A 20460-nucleotide genomic window follows, 5' to 3' on the forward strand; every position below is an offset into this window, starting at 1 on the left:
AAAACTTCAGCAAACTTTTTCCTTCTTTTTGTAAAACAGGGTGAGTTCAAACTCAGCAGGCTTCCTAGCATGGATTAGGAGTGATAGGAATGAAAAGCAGTACCAAATATGCAGTCTTGAACCCAGTATCTCTGCTTTAGAGGCAGGCTGAACTTTGATGCAGATTGCCCGTGGATAACTTTAAAAAACATTTGCTCACCATCTAGGTTTCCCAGCTTGTTTTTTATTATATTTATCTTTTTCCTCTGTGTCTGAAGGGATGGGTAAGTTTCTCAGAGGTTCTGAGTCAACTTGCCAGGGCTAAATTTTTGGCTTTTTGGATTGCTAAATTTAGGGTACTAAAGCACAGATTGTGGTGATTTTCCTTTGGGCTGGAATAACTCCTGCATCTGAACATTTAGGTGTTCAAATCATTTGAATTCATATTTATGAACTAAAAACTCTGGGTTTAAAGAGATTACCAAAAAAAAAAAAAAACCAAAAAAACTATGAATAGATTTCCTTTGTAATTTGTTGTCTTCTACAGTATTTTTTCCATGATAGACATCCAAGTTGTTAAAGCAGCAAAATGAGCAATATTCTCCCATTGCATAAGATCTGGCTCACTGGCCCTGCAACTAGCAGGCCTGATGGAATCAACTTCTGCCACATGCTGTTCCTTTATCAGTACAGGATAAAGGAAATAATTTCTGCAGAGCCTCAGATGTTCTTAAACTATTTGTTTTACAGTCAATGTCAAAATAATTATTTTCTTAAAAGTCTTTAGTGACATCATTCATGTACGGAGAAAGTGATTATAGTTGAGAGAGTCCTTTGGAAAAATATCAAGGAGCATTTCTTCCAGAATAATGCATTGCCTAATATGTCAGCTACTCAAATTTCATTAAAGCTGGTTCTGTCTCCTGCAGAGGTTTATACAGATCTATGGCATGGCCATTGGTTACAAGAAAAGCAGCTGACAAAATTATTTAACTATGATACACTGTGCAGCTACTGGAACTAGTAAAATTAAATGTTCACAGTATTCCTTTGTCAACATTACAGCTCTTTTTTTTTTTTGCCTGTGATTTTTTTTCTGCCTGATGATTTTACTGAATTGAGGAACTTCCATATTTGCTCATATATTTAAAATGGCCAGTCTAGATTTTTTGAGTATAAAAATTCTATGGTGCAGGTGAAGTTCTGAAGGGTTGAATTTTTTTGTATTGCTGCAAAAGCAACAGTCCACACATTCATGTGCACACCTTATGTAGAGGCAAACAATAAAAACCTATCCTTTTTTTTTTGTTTAATCTCTTCTTCTTTCTAATTGAATCATAGCCCTTTAAAAATCAATATCAAGATTTCAATACAGTTAACTTTGGGCTACTCTTACAAGCCATAGAAAATTTACAATTGGAAAAATTATAATAAAACTAATAACATAGTAATTTTAAAAATCCATCTTCTTCCTTTATTAATGAGAAGCAAAAAGTGTGTACTTTCACCTTTCATGCAAGTGTAGCCTTCCTGCATTTTATCTAGTGACTCTTAGGAGATCCTTGTAAGCCTGCACTCATCTGGACTTCTCTGTCGGGGACACTTTCCCTGGGAACTTGAGGAGAATATCAAAGGACAGCATGCAGAAAATTTAAATTTCTAAGAGACGTACATTATTCAACAACCCCTTGGATTCATGTAAGGTATTTTTTCCTGAAAGTAGATGTAGAAGACAAGAACAGAGCTGAATGGGGAATTGTGGACCTCTCTATGAACCACTTAGCCACAAAGCTTAGCAAAGCATTTGTCCTCCTGGGACTGTTTGACAACTATTTCAAGGACAGATATCAAAATTCTACAGTATCAGTATTAATGTGAAAATGTTGCTGCTTTTACATCAGAGTAGAAAGGACACATTACTGAACATTCTTTTTTTATAAAGTGAGAGGGGATTAAATAGACAAATCTGGACAAGAAGTGGTTTATTATTTATTTTCTTCACATTCTTTGTTGTTTTGATTTTTTTTTTTCCCCAAGGTGTCCTGGTCAATTTTTGCAGTACCCAGGACCCAGAGGTTATTTCCACACCACTTCATGCCCTAAGCAGGGATGGGGTAAGGGGTCCCTTCCTGGCAGGCAGTGGGAAGGGAGCATTCAGAGGTAACGTTGTGTGGTGGGTGTGAATCATTTGCCTCTTGTACACTCTGTTATCAATATTGCTGCTGTTACTGTTCCTTTCTTATCTCATTGCTGTTCCCAGTAAATTGTTCTTATCTCAACCCATGCCTTTTGTGCCCCCAGTTCTCCAGCCTGCCACAGGGGAAGGGGTGAGGGAGTGCCAGGTTTGAAGGGTTTCAGTGGGAACACTAAACTGGGGAATACCATTCCTAAACCATGGCACATGTTTCATTAAGAAGGATTTTTAAATAATTATAGACTGCATAAGAATTTGGCAACTTTTGCAGAAGTGTTTAATTATCCAGTGATTATGGACTGGAATTTAAACTACCCAGACACATTTTGATAGGCATTAACTAAACTGCAGAGAGCTTGTCTGTCAACCATGTAAATATCCAAGGCCATGGACAAAAGATTGAGATTGACCTTCACACATGCATCACCCATGTTTAGAAAAAGCCCTTTTTACTCCCTTGTGACTTTTATATGAGTTTGTACATGAATTTTACTGGAAAGCATAAAGATTTTTAAATAAAAACATAAATTGTGTGTATTGCAGATAGATCCAAGGCCTCCTTTGCCACTGTAAAACACAATTTTGGTTTCATAGCAAGTTTTTAGACTTTTAATCTGAAATAGACTGAAGGCCTTCCTTGACCTTACAGAAAGCAAATTTTCCTTTCCTAATTTAATGCCATTATTTCTTCAAATTATTGTGGTCACAATTTAGGGCATTTTAATATTATCATATGTGGCAATATTGAAAACAAATCTCCAGTTCAAATTTAATTAATTAGTTAGTATATAGCATAGACATACTGCCATACAGAATCCACAGAAGCTTGAAGTAGAGCAAAAGACAGAATATTGTCTATTTCATTCCCAAGAAGATAACAATTTAATTTTAGTAGAAATAAAGACCTAAGGAGAAATACTTTACAAAATAAAATAATTGACTTTTTTTTTTTCCAGACACTAGAAGTTTTACGTACTTTCAGTTCTCTTTCCCATTTGTGGTGGGTTTTGGCTCTCAATGTTGGTCATTGCTTTTACCTGAATTTACAATAGGCCCATGGGAATTCTAGCTAATGAATTCATTAGCTGCACTTCAGTAATTAACTACTTTAAACTCTAGTTATTGTTGCCACAAAGTAGTGGTGTAAAAGCCCATGAATGAGCTACTGAAGAAGATGAACTTGAAGTCAACAGCTTGGTGGGTTGGTTGTTTCAATAGTGTCCCAAGGAACAGGATTTAATCATTCAGCAGAGTCCTCCCTCACTCTGGAATATTCCCAAGGTCTATCATAAGGCTGCTCCACCTCACGTTTCTATCAATAAGCTGCACTGAATATAGGAGACAACCAGGCTTAAAAGAGAGCCTCAGAGGATATCACTACTCACTACCAGCATCAGGAACACTCTTGGACTGTCAGTCACAATGACAAATCATACCTCCCCAGTCTCTCTTCTTCACTGCATTTTTATATCACTTCTTTTTCCATGTAATTCATGAATCCTTACTTTCTGGAAAGTCTTTTATGTGACACTTTATCAAGTGCCATTTTGTGAGTCTGATAATATAACACATATCTTTGACTCCGTTCTATTACATATTTCTGTGACAGGACAAGATTATTTTACTTTATTTATTTATTTTCAAAAATAAGCTGGAAAACAATGGGAAAAGAGGAAGGAGAATGGTAAGAAAGAAATTGCTTGCAAAGCGAGTCCCAGAAGGAGGTGCCAGTTTGAAAAGACAAATGTCTAACTGAGGAAAGTGTGAAGGAGGTGAGACAGACAGCTTTAAAAAGACAAAAGGCTATATAGCATACTTGGAAGGAAAAAATAAAAAAACACACTAATTGAAACAATCTGAAAAAGTTTCTGTCTTGCTAATATTGAGCTAATTTTAGATCTTCATCTGAGCTCTTTCCTCCATGGGAGGAAAAGTTAGTAGTAATGAGAAAGCTTTAGGATCATTCTATTTGATCATAACAAACAGGATTGCTTGAAAGAGGAAGGCAATTAAACAAAAGTGCTTGTTTATATTAATACAACTGTCTTCCTTGTCAAATAATCTTAGTTAAGCCAGCTAAATGATTTCGCAGCCGAGAACCGGCCCTTTGAAAAAGAACGGAGACAGCCTGTTTCGCAGTATGACCGCATGTGAGAGAGAATCCACAGCTCCGGCTGAAGGCAGGCAGACTGCCAGCGCATTGCCGAGCCTTCTCCCCAGAGCTCCTGCAGTCCCTAACGCGCCGGCTTTCCAGGTGGGGACCTGGCCACGCGGACACCTCGGGCTGGCCGCAGGACCGGCTCCTGGGGCTTTGCTGTGGCGCTGCAAAGGCAGCCGAGAGGAGCTTGCTGCTCCTGTGTAGAGCTGCGCCAAGACGAGGGAAGGACGAGCCGAGTGGCGAGCGAGAAATGCCTGTGAAGGTGACGGGACTGCAAGCTGACACTGAAGGGTCCTACCTTTACTTTTCCTGCGCTGTTGCACTCGCGCCTTAACGCGGACAAGGCACTCCATCACCTTTGGGGAAGGAGAAATTGTGTCAGGGAGCAGGAGCCCGCAGCCTCACCACCCATTCTGGGTCCTGACTCCTGGTATCCAAAAGTACCTGACATTTAAGTCCTTCCACGTGCCTGCCTGGGTTAATTCTAATTCCAGCCAGCAGCTAAGTAGCACGCAGCTGCTGGCTCACATGCTCCTCCGTGGGATGGGGAGGAGAATCAGACAAGGAAAAAACCCTCATGGGTTGAGATACGAATCAGTTTAACAATTGAAATAAAATAGAATATAATAATACTAATTATAATAAGATATAACAATACTAATACTAATGATGATAATAATAATAATAATAATTGCAATTTAAAAAATTAAAACAATTAAAAAACAAGTACTGCACAGCACAATTCCTCCCCACCTGCTGACTGATGCCCAGCCCGTCCTGAGCAGTGCTTGGTGGTCCACAGCCAACTCCACCCAGTTCATATACTGAGCTTGGTGTTTTGAGGTATGGAACATTCCTTCGGCCAGTTCAGCTCAGTTGTTCTGTCTGTGCTTCCTCCAGGATTTCTGTGAACCTCCTCACTGGCAGAGCATGCGAAACTGAAAAGTTCCTGATTTAGAGTAAGCCCTTCTTAGCAACAACTAAACCATCGCTGTGTTATCAACATTATCCTTGTGCTGAATCCAAAACACAGGACTGTGCCGTCCACTGGAAAGAAGATTAACTCTATCCCAGCTGAAAGCAGAACTGGCCCAAGAGGAAATAAAAAAAAAATCCTGTCCTGGAGATGTCAACAAAAATAGACTTTGACTATAACAGGAGAGGCTCTCTGACCCCCTGTCTGCGTAACACTGTACTTGGCAATGTTGAGATAAATTTAAACCCCTTTCATTTGCAAACAAAACTGGGTTTATTTCTTATTTTAGCAGAACTTCAACATAGTTAAAACTAACTTGATCAATACATTATAAGATAATGAGTTAACTAATTCATCTTTATATGACAGATAATGAAGGATCACATGGCTATATCTAGAGTCAGAGTAGATATCGTTTTAATCAAACTTCTGAATTTTTGGGTTCAAATATTTTTATTAAAATATCTTTATATTATTTCTAAATGGAACCTTAATATATAATTCCATCAGAAGATCAATATGAAAAGATAGAAACTGTACTTTAATATTGAGTTTTAATAATCTGAAATTAGCTAGTGGAGCACAACTATGAAGATAGGTCAAGTAGATAAAGAAAAGAAGAGAGAAAAAGAAACATGAAACACATAAAGGGAGAAAGGGAGGAGTGGTTCCTTTACAGTTATTTGTTGACCTCTGCCTGTATTTGCTCATATACAGAAAATAATTTATAAGAAAATGTTTCACTTTGCTCTGCATTGAAAAGGTCCACTACTAAATGGAATTGGATAAAGTGCCAGACATAAACAGTATATAAAATGCTCAGTACTTACAAAATAAAAGAAACAATTTTAAATATTCAAGAACAACTACAGGAAAACCAACTTGAATGTCTGTTAAATTTCAATTATTTCGAGAAGAATCTACTACAGTCACCTTTCTCTTAGATTACTATACCAATAATGACAAATTATTTCAATGAAATAACAGCTGCAATATGGTACTATGAAGAGAGAGTGAATGCAGAACAAGTGGGTCTATGTAGCTTGCTACCAACATGAAAGAAGTGCCAAAGGCATACCAGCTATAAACTCATCCTGAAAGGTCTGCCTGACTTTGGCTGTGGACATGACAGAAGCCTCTAAATGCTCTGAAGACATTTCTTTGTGAAGAAAGAACAAAAACCCTTTTTGGTTAGTGTTAGCCTAGAGGCAATGTCAGAAAAAAAATAACTTCCCTGGAAATGCCCAACTTAACTAACCTTTAAGTATTAGATTTTGGGGAGAATGGTTTCAATTTTCATTCTTGTTAAAAGAAAAAAAAGACTAAAAAATAAAACAAAAGCAGGAAAAGAGAACAAGTGCTTTGAAAAATATGCAAAAATAGCCAAGTGGATGTGCTTCCAGGTTTGTCCATGTTCCCTCAGTTAAGAATGATTTTACAGCCAGATGACAAAGACCCTGACAATAGGGCTTAATGACAAAGCACATGAAACCCTACGCAAGGCAGTCTGACTGGCATTTCAGCATTCTTGTATGCAATGAGAGCTTTCCAATCAGCCAGAACAGTGGGATCCACCAAGGAATCATGATCAAGTAGCTATTAGGCCAAACGGTATTGTCAGAATTCCACAATTTATGCAGCTTCTTTCAGAAAACTGAGTCCTGAAACTTCTGAATATCAAAAGGGTTCAATATCGAATAGAACATGTATTTAAGGGAAATTGGCCCCCAAATTGCTATGCTATTGTCATTTTTTCTTTTCCAGTTCACTTAGAGGGTAAAGTGGAGACTATTTTTAAAATTCAATATGAAAAAAATTACAACTGAAGTTTCTTTAGAAAAAAGTTCATTTAACCAGCTGCATCTTTCTTTTGTACTCTGCTCAGATGTTAACTTGGATTATAGCTTCAATGTTTTTCATGCTTTTTTGTTGTCTGTCATTTAGGTTTTGGAAAATTTAGCACAATTTTAGGTTTGAACTGATTTGTACTCCTTTGGCCAAGCTTGAGCCCCTCCAAACTCTTCTGGAAAAGTACTACATCCACAATCACTCTGGCAAAGGTCTGCCTGGATTCCTTTCAACTCACACAAAAGCTGTGCAGCATGCTATTTAATGCCTTATCCTCTTCTCATTGGAATCTGCTGCAGAGCTCCAACTGACTTTGCTGGGAGCGAAAAAGAACCCCAGATGCCAAAATGATTTGACTACTGCTTTAATAAGAAGATTTTGCAATATGCAGCCTAATCCATCTTTACACAAGCGTGCACTCTGATGCTCTGCCTGTCCCCTGTTCAGCTGGACCCTTCTCACTGGCCACTGCATCCAGGGGATGCTGAAACTCAGTTTCTCTCTGCAGCACTGCAAGTGTTTCAAACCACAGCCAGGAAAAGGCTCTTGGAATGGAGAGAGACAACAATGCCTCACATGAGGATAAATGAACATCTCACACAAATTTTTTCTGGTGTTCGTGTAGAAGCTTGTCACAAACTGCTGCTCGAATATTCAGCAAAAAATCTGCACAGTTTTACAACCTGAATTACAAGTTGTGTTGTATAAGTTGGAGCTTTATTTGGCATAGGAGAGTTATAAGCTGTTTGTGATGCCATCTATATTTTGCTTCATAAGTGACTATGTAACTACAACAATAGTAAAGGTAAAGGACCACATTAGGGACAGTCCAAGGTACATTTCTCACGTTTAAAAAGCTTGCCTGAGAATTCACTTATCCCACCAGGAAATAGGCCCATTAAAAGACAAAAGCAACTCTCTGCTTGCATGGATTCATTTATGTCTGTATCAACGTGTCTGCTAGAGAAGGTAGAAAGCCTTGAGAGTGAGGCAAATGGAAAGGAGTGCCTGAAGATGGACCTTTTGTGCCCCCATCTGCAAGCCTGCACCTTTCTCATATGGAATCTGGGGGAAAGAGATATGGGTAGGGAGTATGGAGTCAGAGAGAAGGCACCCTCATTCTTGAGAGCCCCACTGCTTCTGCATGAGCCTCCTGCAATAAAACTGCACTGTGAGGAAAGGCTCTTCAATTGCCAGTCGACTAAAAGGAAGAAGGAAATCAGTTTCATCTTTGACTTCTTGTAATGAAAATTTAATATTTGTGCATGAAAATAAGTAGCAATATTGAAAAATTTACCAATATAAGCAGGTTGTTTTTATAGATTATTGCAATAATTTATGGCACTCGGCAGCTTTGAACTTCATACCTTGAATGCTGGGACATTGTGTTACTGTATTCTGGCTCCCCATAAAGCTATGTGTATTATCATAATTTAATAATCAGAAAAAAACTGTAGCAATAGACTCTTACAGAGATTCTCACTCTTGGTAATGAAACACTTTTAATTTCTCTTAGAGAATTAAAATTACACAGACAGTTTTAACTATTCATTTAAAGACTCCTTCCCTCCACAAATACCTTATCCTTTTTGCAAAGCACTAGTTATTGTACATGGTAACAGTTTTACTGAATGTGGTTAAGATCCACAAATGCTGTACAAATGTTACACTAGCTAAGCATGCTAATTAATAATTCAAATTTTTAAGTAATATTCCTCCAAAATGGGTGATTTTAGGGTGTTCTAAGGCAGGCTTCTAAACCAGACTTTAAAATCAGCCAGATTGTTTCTGCAAGAAAAGATCAGTGGCACATTCCACTCTTTCTACCCCAGGAAATGTTTACTTTGCACTCGGGAGCTGCCAGAGTTTTCACTTTTGAAAATAAAAAACAGTAGAAATCAATTATTAATGAATGCAGAAAAATAGAAAGAAGATTCTTGCACCTTTTCCCAAATAAAAGTCCAGAGAATAATTCTGATTAATAAACTATTCCAAGTGGAATAATCCCTTTTTTATTGGCCATTACTTATATAGATGTGTACAAAGCAGTTTCACATTAAGTCTCCCAAAACCATCACAAAAGAGGCAAGTCTCCCTGCAGTGGTAAGTCAGTGCATTGCACCACTGTGGCCACGAAGGTTGTGTCATCAGTTACAGAAATGTTGTCTGCAGAGGGTATTATATCAATTGTCTTGTTTTCTTTATTAGCCTCATGAAAATATGAAATCAGAGACTGCTGATCCAGAGCTGCAAAGGCCCATCACTTACCCAAATGTGCAATAAAACCTAGTTTAATTAATTTTATTGTCTGTCTCCTAGAGACAGAATGAAAGGGTTAGAAAAATGTGAGCACCTCCAGCTAAAGAGGCATTTGCATGTATACAAGGAGTAACACAGCCTGATAACAACTGCCTGGGAGAGCTGGAACCAGCCACAAATGGTGCTGGGCTTGCTCCTGAGGCACTGACTCGTGGCAGAGGGGAGGAGTGGCAGACAGAGGAAATTCTCACTGGGAAAGAGCTAAAGAAGGCTGTGGATTTGGGATCTTCTCACTACATTTTATAGTAATTATTTTTTTCAGTGAAGACATCATCTTCGAAATAATCTTCCCTTCACTGGGATTCACTTTTCCTTTCCTCCAGTGCAGAGAGCGGTGGATGGTAACATTTTTGGAAGGTGTTTTGGTCTATTAACAAAAGAATGAAATGGAAATATCATAAATGAGGAAGTTAATTTTGCACAGGCTGTGCTGCTCGTCACAAATTCTTTGTGAGAGGCACGATGTTATTTATATTCATGCAGAGATACTCAAAAGAAAGCTGGCCAAATGATGTGATTAATGAGCATGAAACAGGTAAGAAGACATTACTTTTGTCAGTAATCCTTGGTGTAAACATCAGAAAAAAAGGGCAATGCTTAGAATGATAAGATACATAAAAGAGGACTCATGGGAAGAAAATTAAATAATTGACTTTTTTAATATACTTATCACTACATGAGTTTCACTGGACAAAACTCTTAATTGCAAATTCAGGTGGGGCACTGATCGATGTTTGTGTATACACAAAGTGTCCCTGTCAGTGAGGTAAGTGGATGTTTCCCAAACTCAGTAGCAAAGGTTCCATCACATATTTCATTTCAATACAGGAAGCATATTATCAAAAGAATAGTTTTGCATTTCAAAGGATATTACAGTAAGTTTTCTTTCATTCTCATAGATGTAGTGTTGCAGTCTCCTCTTGCAACTTACTCCAAGTCTTGATCTCCAAGCAGAAGAGCATGAAGATGGCCATACTGGCTGGGATAAAACTAAAGCTAAATTATCTATTTATCTATCTTGTAGACGAACTTGAATAAATATGAACTTGATGAATAGAGGAAAAGGAGGAGAAAAAATTGACAGTAACAGCACTGTTGGTTGGAATATCATACTGTTCACTAGTCAGTAGTTTAAAAGAAGATAAACAGATGAAGAAACAAAAGGTGATTTGGCCTAGTGGTTTTCATACTGCCCGAAGGAGAAAAAAAGATCAGTTAAGTTCCCAAACTCAATAAGAATCGACTTATATTAAAAAAAATAAACAAAAACAAACAAACAAAAAAAACCTAAACAAAAAAAAATGATCCCCCATGAAGATAAAGGAGGTACAGTGTGGCATTGCTCTCAAGAAAACTTACAGGTAAGGGGGTTAAAAGATCTGAGTACTCTTCAGTCTTCACCTTAATGAATAAAATGCTATTCAATATTTTTCTTTTCGCCTTCCAATAGTCACTTCCAAAAATATTGGCTACCCATAAATAAAAGTAAGTTATTACACAACTGAAACATTAGAAGATTGAAGTGGAATACTGAAACAAGGGCCACAGGAATGTCGTTGTGTGCTGTGCTGCTATATTGGCCCACTCTTATTCTCATTACTTTTCTTAGTACTTTCACTGGAAATATATGTGAAGCAAGGAATATGTCTGCATATCTATAAGAATTGCAAAGAATGTCATGCAGTGATTAGAAACAATCTTTTCTATTTCCAATTAGCCAAATGCAACATTTTAGCATATTCTGAAGAGAACAATTTGGTGATGTGCAAACTCTGTTTGAAATGTCTCAACAAGTCTCCAATATCGAGTCTGAGAGATGATAGAAATCTCCCACAAAATTATTTATCTGTACTGCACAGACTGGAGCAAGCTTTGTCTTTTTTTTTTGGGGCAATTTAATCAGATGTCTTTGAATATGCTGGATAGAATAAAGTAAGCCTAATAAACATGCACTGGTTGAAAATGTCTTTGTAAGTGCTCAATATTTGTTTCCCTTTCTTAATGCCTTTGAAAGAAACCATTTGAAGCTCTATGGTGTCTGAACTTCTCCTGCACTGAAGTGCATACAGAGATGAGAAGAAAAGCCAAGCTGACTATTGTGATCATGCTTTTCTTTTTGGCTTGAGAGATAAGGCTCCACAGAAATCTGCCATGTGGTACTGAATTTAAGAAGATGAGCAAAGCAGTGGCATGAAGCTTCAGGCTTTCAATAACACTGCTATATTTATATGATGATACAATAATAGTAAGGAAAAAGCCACTGCCCCAGTTAAAAATAAAAAACAAAAAAAAACAAAACAAAAAAAAAACAAGAAAACCACCTAATCCTGTACCACTGAGCACAATGGGAGTTTTGTTATTTACATATACAGAATGTACAGCACAGAGAATTCTGTACACTGCTAAGTTCAGTACACTCAGATGTGAAGGTTAAAAAGACATTCAGTATCAATACCTCTAATATTCACATATTGAGATTTTGGCAGATTTTATACATTTTTTTCTTTCTCTCCACAGCTTTAAAATCTAAACTAAGCAAATATAGTCAGACCTTGTTTTGTTTTGTTTTTTATCAAATGAACCAGATTCTAACTTTACTTACATTTAGTCATTCTTTAAAGAGGGTTCAATAAAGCAATTGTTTTTACCGACACTTTTAAAAAATGCATAACATTGCATATTTACATTTACAAAATTTTATATATTGACAGATATAATTTTATTTGTGTGTATATAGTTTAGTACACATCTAGGTGGCATATTGAAAGTGAAATTTTTTTAGCTCTGTCACCTGCCTTTTAGGGCTTTTAACCTGTGATACAGCCATAAGCACTATTTTAGGATTTAACATATTTTGTTATAGAAAGATGATAACTTCTGAGATTTAAATTAATATTTTAACAGTTCCATAATTCAGTAAAATATATGAAATCAGTCCATAAGTCAGCAGCACTTTCTTTCCCACTTTGACTATTATGGTCAAGTCCAGAGAGGTAAAACATATTAAAAAGGGCTAAAGTACTACAGAGATCAGTTGGAACTTACAGCATTTCTTAGTCCTGCATATGCATCACCTTAAAAAATCAACCTAAGGAATTAACAAATAAACTGTTACAAAAAAACAGATACATTAAAATTCTTCTTAGTAAGCAATCTATACACTTCCAGCTACCACTGAATGACTTATTTCTTGCTTTAATGCAAACTGATACTGCATATTAATTATACTCTGTCATTAATGCTTCTTCACAAAATTATAAGAGAAACATATAGGAGTAAAGTAGCAATAGAAAGGGGTAGTGCTGTTTCTTCAGTCAGTAACCAGTTTAGATTTGTTCAGCTACTCCTTAAAATTTCAACCTCTATATGTATTTCCTGAAAGGCAAGAAATTACATTTAAATGCAAGAAAAAAACTTTTTTTACTGCAAGAGTGATCAAATTCTGAAGCTGGATTCTCAGAGAAGTTCTTCAACCTTGGAGACACTTAAAATCTATCCAGACAAAGTCCTGAGCAATCTGCTCTAGCTGAGTTTGCCTTGAGCTGGGGCATTGGACTAGACAAACTTCTAAGGATGCTGCCAACCTTACCCATCCTGTAATGTCATGGTTTTTCTAAAATCAGACTGGTGTGATTTGTAGCACTGGATGGAATCAAACACTTTTGTTGCTTTTTTTGATGGAATACATCCACCTGAGTATTATGTTACCAAAGGGAAAGCCAAAGGTCATAAAGATTCACTTCCTAGAGGGAAGCAGGAGTCCATTCTATCCAAAGATGATAGCAAATACTCACTATGTGAATAAAGATACACTCCAGATGTGACTATCTCTATTAATAATTCTTAAGTCTGACTAGAAATAAAATGAGCCCTGGACATTTTGAAGAGGTTTAAGCTGCAAGTCAGAAGGAAACTCCATAGTCAACAAGTGAACCACAGCACAACTTCAAAAAAACCAAGGCAGAATGAAATTTTGAATAGTCAAAAAAAAATTACAAATAACAATTAAAACCCCCCAAATGAGTGATAGCAAATAATGCAAGAAGACAGCTGGCTTAGAAAAAAATGTGTGTGGGGTTTCAGAAAAAGGTCTAGTCTTACTAGACTATACTCACTAAACTAGTCTTACTTCAGAGCCCCTCTCCCAAATTCAGGGTGGCTGTATATGCAGGAAAATGGGTTCTAAAATAATCTTTCTTTTTATCGCACATAGAGACGTAATATATGTTTTAGCTTTGCTTAAAGTAGGTATCAGAATCTTTTTGGGGTGGCTGTACATAAACTACATCCAGTGTATATGAACTTAATGCAAGCAAGAACTGAATGTATGATTCTAAACAAGAATAAAACTCAAGCTTTTTGCTGATATATTTCTTGTCTGATAAAATTTATTTTCCATAACCTATCCAAGAAGTTTTTTGGTTTTTTTTTTCATGAACCATGAAAATACAGTTTTATTTATAAGCACCAATTTCATTTTCCTTAAGCCAAACAACATCTTACCCTATAAATGGTCCTACTGCAGTGGTGTGGCTCTTGGGGTGTCCTGTGCAGGACCAGGAGTTGGACCCAATGATCCTGATGAGTCCCTCCCAACTCAGTATATTTTATGAACTTCTGATTCTATGCTTCTACTAGGAGAGAACAATGTTATCAGAACATTTATGTTGCAATCTGAAGGCTTGATATGCAGACAATGGTTTTTAATCCTGGGGTTTTTTTCATGCAGAATCACATCTGGATGGAGATTTTATTTCAGCAAGCGTGGTCAGAAGACTTTTTCTGTTCAACATGCCAGGCCACATAAACCCCATTTTGTGTTCATTTTGTGTTCATCATGAAACAACAAATAAGACCTGTGGAACAACCAGTAGTACCTGTTTTGTCACAAAATTATAAAGACATGGACAGATTGCTACACCCAGGTTCTTCTGATGAAAAGTAAACATTTTCTTATTGACAACTCCAACAAACCAAACTGAACACGTACCATGTGAATACTCATGTGGCTATTTGTTCTAATCTTGGGCTTTAAAATTATATTTCATTTACTACTGAACACCTGCCTGTCTGCAAGCTGCCAAAAGAACCCAGCCAGAGCAGACAGTGCTGCCCAAGGAGAGAGCACAAAAGCTGGAGATGAGCTTGTAACTGCATTGACCATCTAAAATGCACTTCCTCAAGGGCCTCCTCCATCCTGTCATGACCCACGACCCATTCCAGCCCCCCAGGGATCACTCTCTGTTGCTGGTCTCCATCTCCCCACAGCCCTGCCCTGCCTGGCAACTGACCCTGCCAAGCTCAGCCCACCTGCAGGACGATGTCCCAGCTGGGGCTGGCCTGGCCCTGTCCCAAAGGAGATGCCCAATGCCTGGGGCTGCCCCCACACCCTGCCCTGCTCCTGGCTGGGATACACCCTGCCAGCACCCTTCTCTCCATGGGCTGCTCACCAGCTTCCCACTTCCCCTGACTTCTTACTTGTGGCTGTTTGTGGCACCACTGCTCCTTTGTGCCTGGATGATAAGTGTACACAGAACCAAGTTTGTCATCGAAGAAAGAAATACTAAATATGTCCTTGCGACACGCTAATAAGTGCCTTTGGTGTACAAAGAGCCTCTGTGGACATGGAGAAGCACCTGGCCTCAAGGAGTCACAAGAGCTGGGAAAACAATGTGAAAATAAGAACAAAGATGAGCTGCCCAGGTGACTGACCCCCAAAACAATGGAAAGCCACCGGAGCCCCTGCTCCACGGATGAGCATGGTGCTGGCACAGGGACAGCAGTCAGTGGCTAATGGCTCGTGTCCCAAGAGAGTGCCAGCCTCAAGGGCAGCCAGGCACTGCTGCTTTGCTGTAAAACCAGGACACATCGAGCACACTGCTCCAGGTTCTCAAGCTCTGGCTGTGCTGACAGGATTTCTTTCTCTAGCCACTAAGAAAGAAAGTACATTTTGACTGCCAAGACATGTTAAGATGTTTGTTACATAATTAACCCTTTTTGCCTTCTTCCACATTGGCATTTTATACACAGTAGTTTTAGATCACGACTCCTCTTTAAAAGGGAATATCCATTGAATGTTTACAAGAAAAATAGAATGCTAGTTAAATTTGTTTTCAGATGTTTTTAATGAGACAACATAAACCACTCATGTTTTCAGCAAGGCAAATACTTGTAAAGGTACACAGAATTTATAAGCAGTGAATATCATCCGGAAATTCAGCAGAGAAAGAAACATCAACCTCTTTGCAGGTGAAGACAAAATAAGTAAGTTTTAGGCATGTTTACAGTACCCTCTGATGGAAATAGGAAGCATTACAACTCTTCCACAACATTTATTTGCCTAAGTATAAAGACAGAAAAGATATATTTGGCAACATTTTGTAACTTGTTATAAATAAAATTGATAAATAAAGTTATTCTTTAAAAGATTAGGAATTTTATATGCACACACATCTTAATCAATAGAATAACCTCTTATTTAGGTTTGGCTTTCTCAATAAAACAAACAAAACACAATGTGAGTTCTACCAGTTAATCAGGGAGAAACCTTCCCAAATATAGAATTTTAGTCTTTTCATTTGTTAATACACCTATCTTTATTTCTGTTTCATAAGAATTAGAAAAAAATGTGGTACACCTATCAGTATTCATCCCATTTGTTTGTTCAAATGAATCACTAACATGCCTCAGAAACACTGGTCAAAATTGCGGAATGTCAAGAGATTTTTAGTAAAATGAAAACTGAAATCATCAGACAATTAGATTTAACAGTTAGTACTCTTTTATGATTATCAGAGAAAACTTGCCCTCGTTTCTTTTTTTCTTGTCACTGACTCATAAACCACTTCAGCTTTCATTACTAATTGGCAGATCACTGCAAAGGTATTTTACACAGCAAGATTAGAAGGATGAATATTTTTGAACTTTGACCAAAACTCCATTTCAGTGTCTAGCAAAGATTTTTTTGAAGATGAACACTCAGTGCATTGCTTTTATTTGACTGTGGTGGATGGACTCTATTTCTATAAAGCATTCAAGCTGTTGCCTAAATTTTTTTTCTTGGAAAACATCACAAATAGATGACTAAATATCACTACAGTCCTAAGTGCAACAGAATCTTTAAACACATTGCTAAATATATCGCTAGAGTGAAGGAAATAATTTCCTTTTAATTGAGCTCATGTCTGACCCAAAAATAACTGTTCAAGTTATTACATTTATAAATATAACTCTCTTTACCCACAAGATATTGAAAGAAAGAGAAAATCATGTATTTTATTTACATGTACATATTCCACCTTGATAGGGGCAATTACTTTAATTGAAAGGATGAATTTCATACCATCAATTGAAAGAGTTTAGTGTGAGACTTCAAATAAACTGAGGACAACACTTTTAGTAACTCCATCCTGTGGGGCAGGATGTCGCTCCTATTCTTGCCTGAAAAATAATAAAGAAATTCTAGGTCAGGATTTTCTAAAGATATTCACTGTATAATTGAGGCAATCTAATAGCTTACCACTCTTTTAGTACAATAATTTGTCTATTTTCCCAGTCAGCAGATACCCCAATTTTTTTATTTTTAAGTTTCCACATGTTGGTTTTCTGCTGGCTTAGTGAGCAGACTCAGCTCCTTCAGGAGCCTGACAAAAAAAAGGAATTGTGCAAAGGAAGAAGGGGAAGCCTGTGCCTGAGTAGAGGGGAGAGCAGTTGTCAGGCTCTAGAAAAGGAGTGAGCTGTGAGAACAGACAAAACACATTGCTAAATTCACCCTAACAGAGAATTACGCATCACCATACATTCACCCATGTTTATATTGTAAAAATTACACTGCAAGATCTATGAGAGGAAAGATCAATCATGATATACATTGTACATGATCACCTAATCCATTTGCAGGTCAGCAGAAAAAGAAAAAGGCACTGAAGACTTACTTTATGTTATCAAGCACAGTTCCATGAAAAACACTGTGACAGAAAATAAAAAAATAGGTGAGTTATCAAGTTCTTTTGGAAGTGGTCAGCAAATCTACATTAACAGGAACTGCTATATTAGAATTAATGAAAATTGAGCATACAGAAATCCTGGGAGCTCTGGAGTTCCTAGAGAGAGTAGAACTGTGACTTAATTCAGTCAAGCTCAAGTCATTTAATCTTGGTTATGAGATCATCACCATAGAATACACACGTCTGGAAAATTAAATGTAGGAGATCCATTGTCTGTGGAAGGACTTGCAGAGACCTTAGCGGAGCTAACCTACTGAAAGCTATAAGTATTTGGAAAGGCTCATCATTTTCAGTTATATGATAGGCATATAAGAAAAGGAGTTACTCTACTGAAATGCCATCTAGGCTACAGAGCAGGCCTGTTACTTCTCTTACATATTTCAATTATGAATGTGTGTCAAAGCAACTGTTACCAAAAAACATCCATTGCTCTAGGACCTGTACAAACACACAATGGGTTTGAAAAATGGGAAGCACTGATAAACAAGATGTTATAAATTTGGGACAAAAGAAACACTTTCTTCATGTTACAGACAGGGAAATATAGTAGGCAGTTGGAATGATTTGTTCAATGTCTCAAAAGATATCTGTGGCAGGACTAGAATTTTTTATCATAAAATCATGAGAATCATTGAAATTAATGTTACATTTTTTGACAAACAAGTTATAGAGGTAATTCCTTCTCCAACAGTGCATTCTTTCATGTTGCAGTTCTACTCTGAGTAAGAATAAAGGAAGTATTCTTAATGAGTTCAACAGGATTTATACCAGTGTCCTGAAAAGTCCACCAGGAAAAAGACACTCTTAATTTCACAGATTGCTAGAGAACTGTTTCATTGCCATGTATTGAAATTGCAATCTAAATAATTGATAAGGGCACAAATAGTTTTAAGACTGCTTGTTAAAAGACAACTGTTCCTAGGCATTTACAGAAGATAATTGAGTTTTATGAAATTGATTAACAAGTGTAATGCTTCTAAAATAAGTGCCACATTTTATAATACATCCCTTAAAAACTTAATCTAATGTGCAGCATGCAAAAATCAAAATTAATTTATACCATTATAGTGTATTCCCCTAGCTCTTGGTATTGGCATGCTTCTATAACTGACACCCTCAAATTCCTACCATAAATGCCAATTAAAACTGTCTTGGAGAAATAGTCACATAACACTTCAAATTTATAGTTCAGAAGACAAAAGATGATTAATTCTCTATCTGAAGAAAAGGATCAGCTTTAGCTATACAACTAACAAGTTAACTTTTTTATCTCCTGAGATCTGAGAAAATTCTCAGTCAAGACTTTTAGACTGGATGATCACACAAGTCAACTCTGTCACATAATGAACCATAGAATGTCATTTGCTACAGCAAGGACATGCAATGAAAAATTATTTAAAATCAACATATTTTTTAAACACATTTGTGTAGAATTTGTGAAGTGAAGGTACCCTTCAACATGCATCCCTTCTTTTTCTTATCCACATTTAAAAATTTAGGCTAAACTAAATTAGGCTAAATTTAAGTTAAACTGCAGCACACAATCATCTCTGTGTTACCAAAAAAACACACATGGAAACCAAAAGAAGTCTTGAAAAATAAATTAAGGCACTGTCAAAATCACTGAAAAAGGGAAGAGGGGGGGAATTATTGCTTATGGCTCACAGTGAAATCTCATTGAAATAATAGGTACAAAATAGGATCACAAGAAGTTCTCAGAATGTTGGTGCTGTTCAAAATCAGTGGTAGAAGACAAGAATCAGGCTTCCACAGGTTTAAAATCTACTACATAGAAAATAAACCAAACCATATTGTTTTTCTTCCCTAAGAGTGCTGATAAACTCTCTGTTAGGATTACAAGCCCCTCTAGGCTCCATCAGTCCCTTTATTTAATCCTAAATGAAGTACATCTTATCAATTCATTCTATGCCATGACCCTGGTCAAGGTTAGATGAGGGTCTAGATACAAAAGCGAAGGAGGTAACAAAAAGCATTATTTTTCCATGACAAACTAAGAAAGCGATGTGCACAGATGTAAAAATCCTTCACTGTAGATACATTTCCCCAAATATGTTCCATTTACTCACTAAGAGAATATTTTCATTCTTCTATAACATTATAAAAAGCTAGAACATCATAGTAGGCTTCTTCTTTCCCGTACTTTTTAAAGATGAGATAAAAGCAAGGATTTTTTTGTTTTGTTTTTTGGGTTTTTTTTTTAAATAGATCCTGTTTATGGGAAATCTATTTAAATTAATGCCAATCTTTTTTCAAACATCTTTTAGAGTTAAAGAAGAAAGTGAGTCACATGGCAAAATTATCCTGCATGCTATTATCAGGGGAGATGAGTCAGGCCTCCTACTGTTTGTTGATGTATCTGTCTGGTGAAGAGGGGGGGAAAAAAAGAAGAAAAAAATCCCTTCTCTGTGGAATGAATCCAATCACGATAGTGTGTAAGAACCAAGAACTAGATAGAAATGACTTCTTGGGAGGAGTGTCAAAGTGCTGCAACCCCACTGTCTGTTTTCCTTTATTGCAATGAAAGCCTAAGCAAATCTTCTCTATTCACATTTTGTTTCCTGATTATTTTGCCATTGGGTAAAAAATGTTTATTTTTAGGTAGCACATAGTGGATGCATACGCAAAAATGCACTAAGGTGGCACACAACCAGGAATTATAATACCAGTAAACTGCTAAACAATTGTTACTTTTAAGAACACTGTCACTTTCTGCTAGAGGGGGAAACTGCAACACCTTGTATTGCATTGACTCTGGGGCTAAATTTCCACTTGAAATATGTGGGATTGTGATCAAATTTATCAGAGTAATTTCACCTGGACTACTCACTTTGTATTATACTATCCAGTGCAACCTTGCTGAGTATGCAGCCAAACAGAAAACACAATAAAAATTGTTTTATTCAAGAGATGCCCAGCATTACTAGGATCAGGGTTACTCATTTTAAATTCTTTTAATTTG

The sequence above is a fragment of the Cinclus cinclus genome, chromosome 1, assembly GCF_963662255.1.
Source record: "Cinclus cinclus chromosome 1, bCinCin1.1, whole genome shotgun sequence".
NCBI classification, from domain to species: Eukaryota; Metazoa; Chordata; class Aves; order Passeriformes; family Cinclidae; genus Cinclus; species Cinclus cinclus.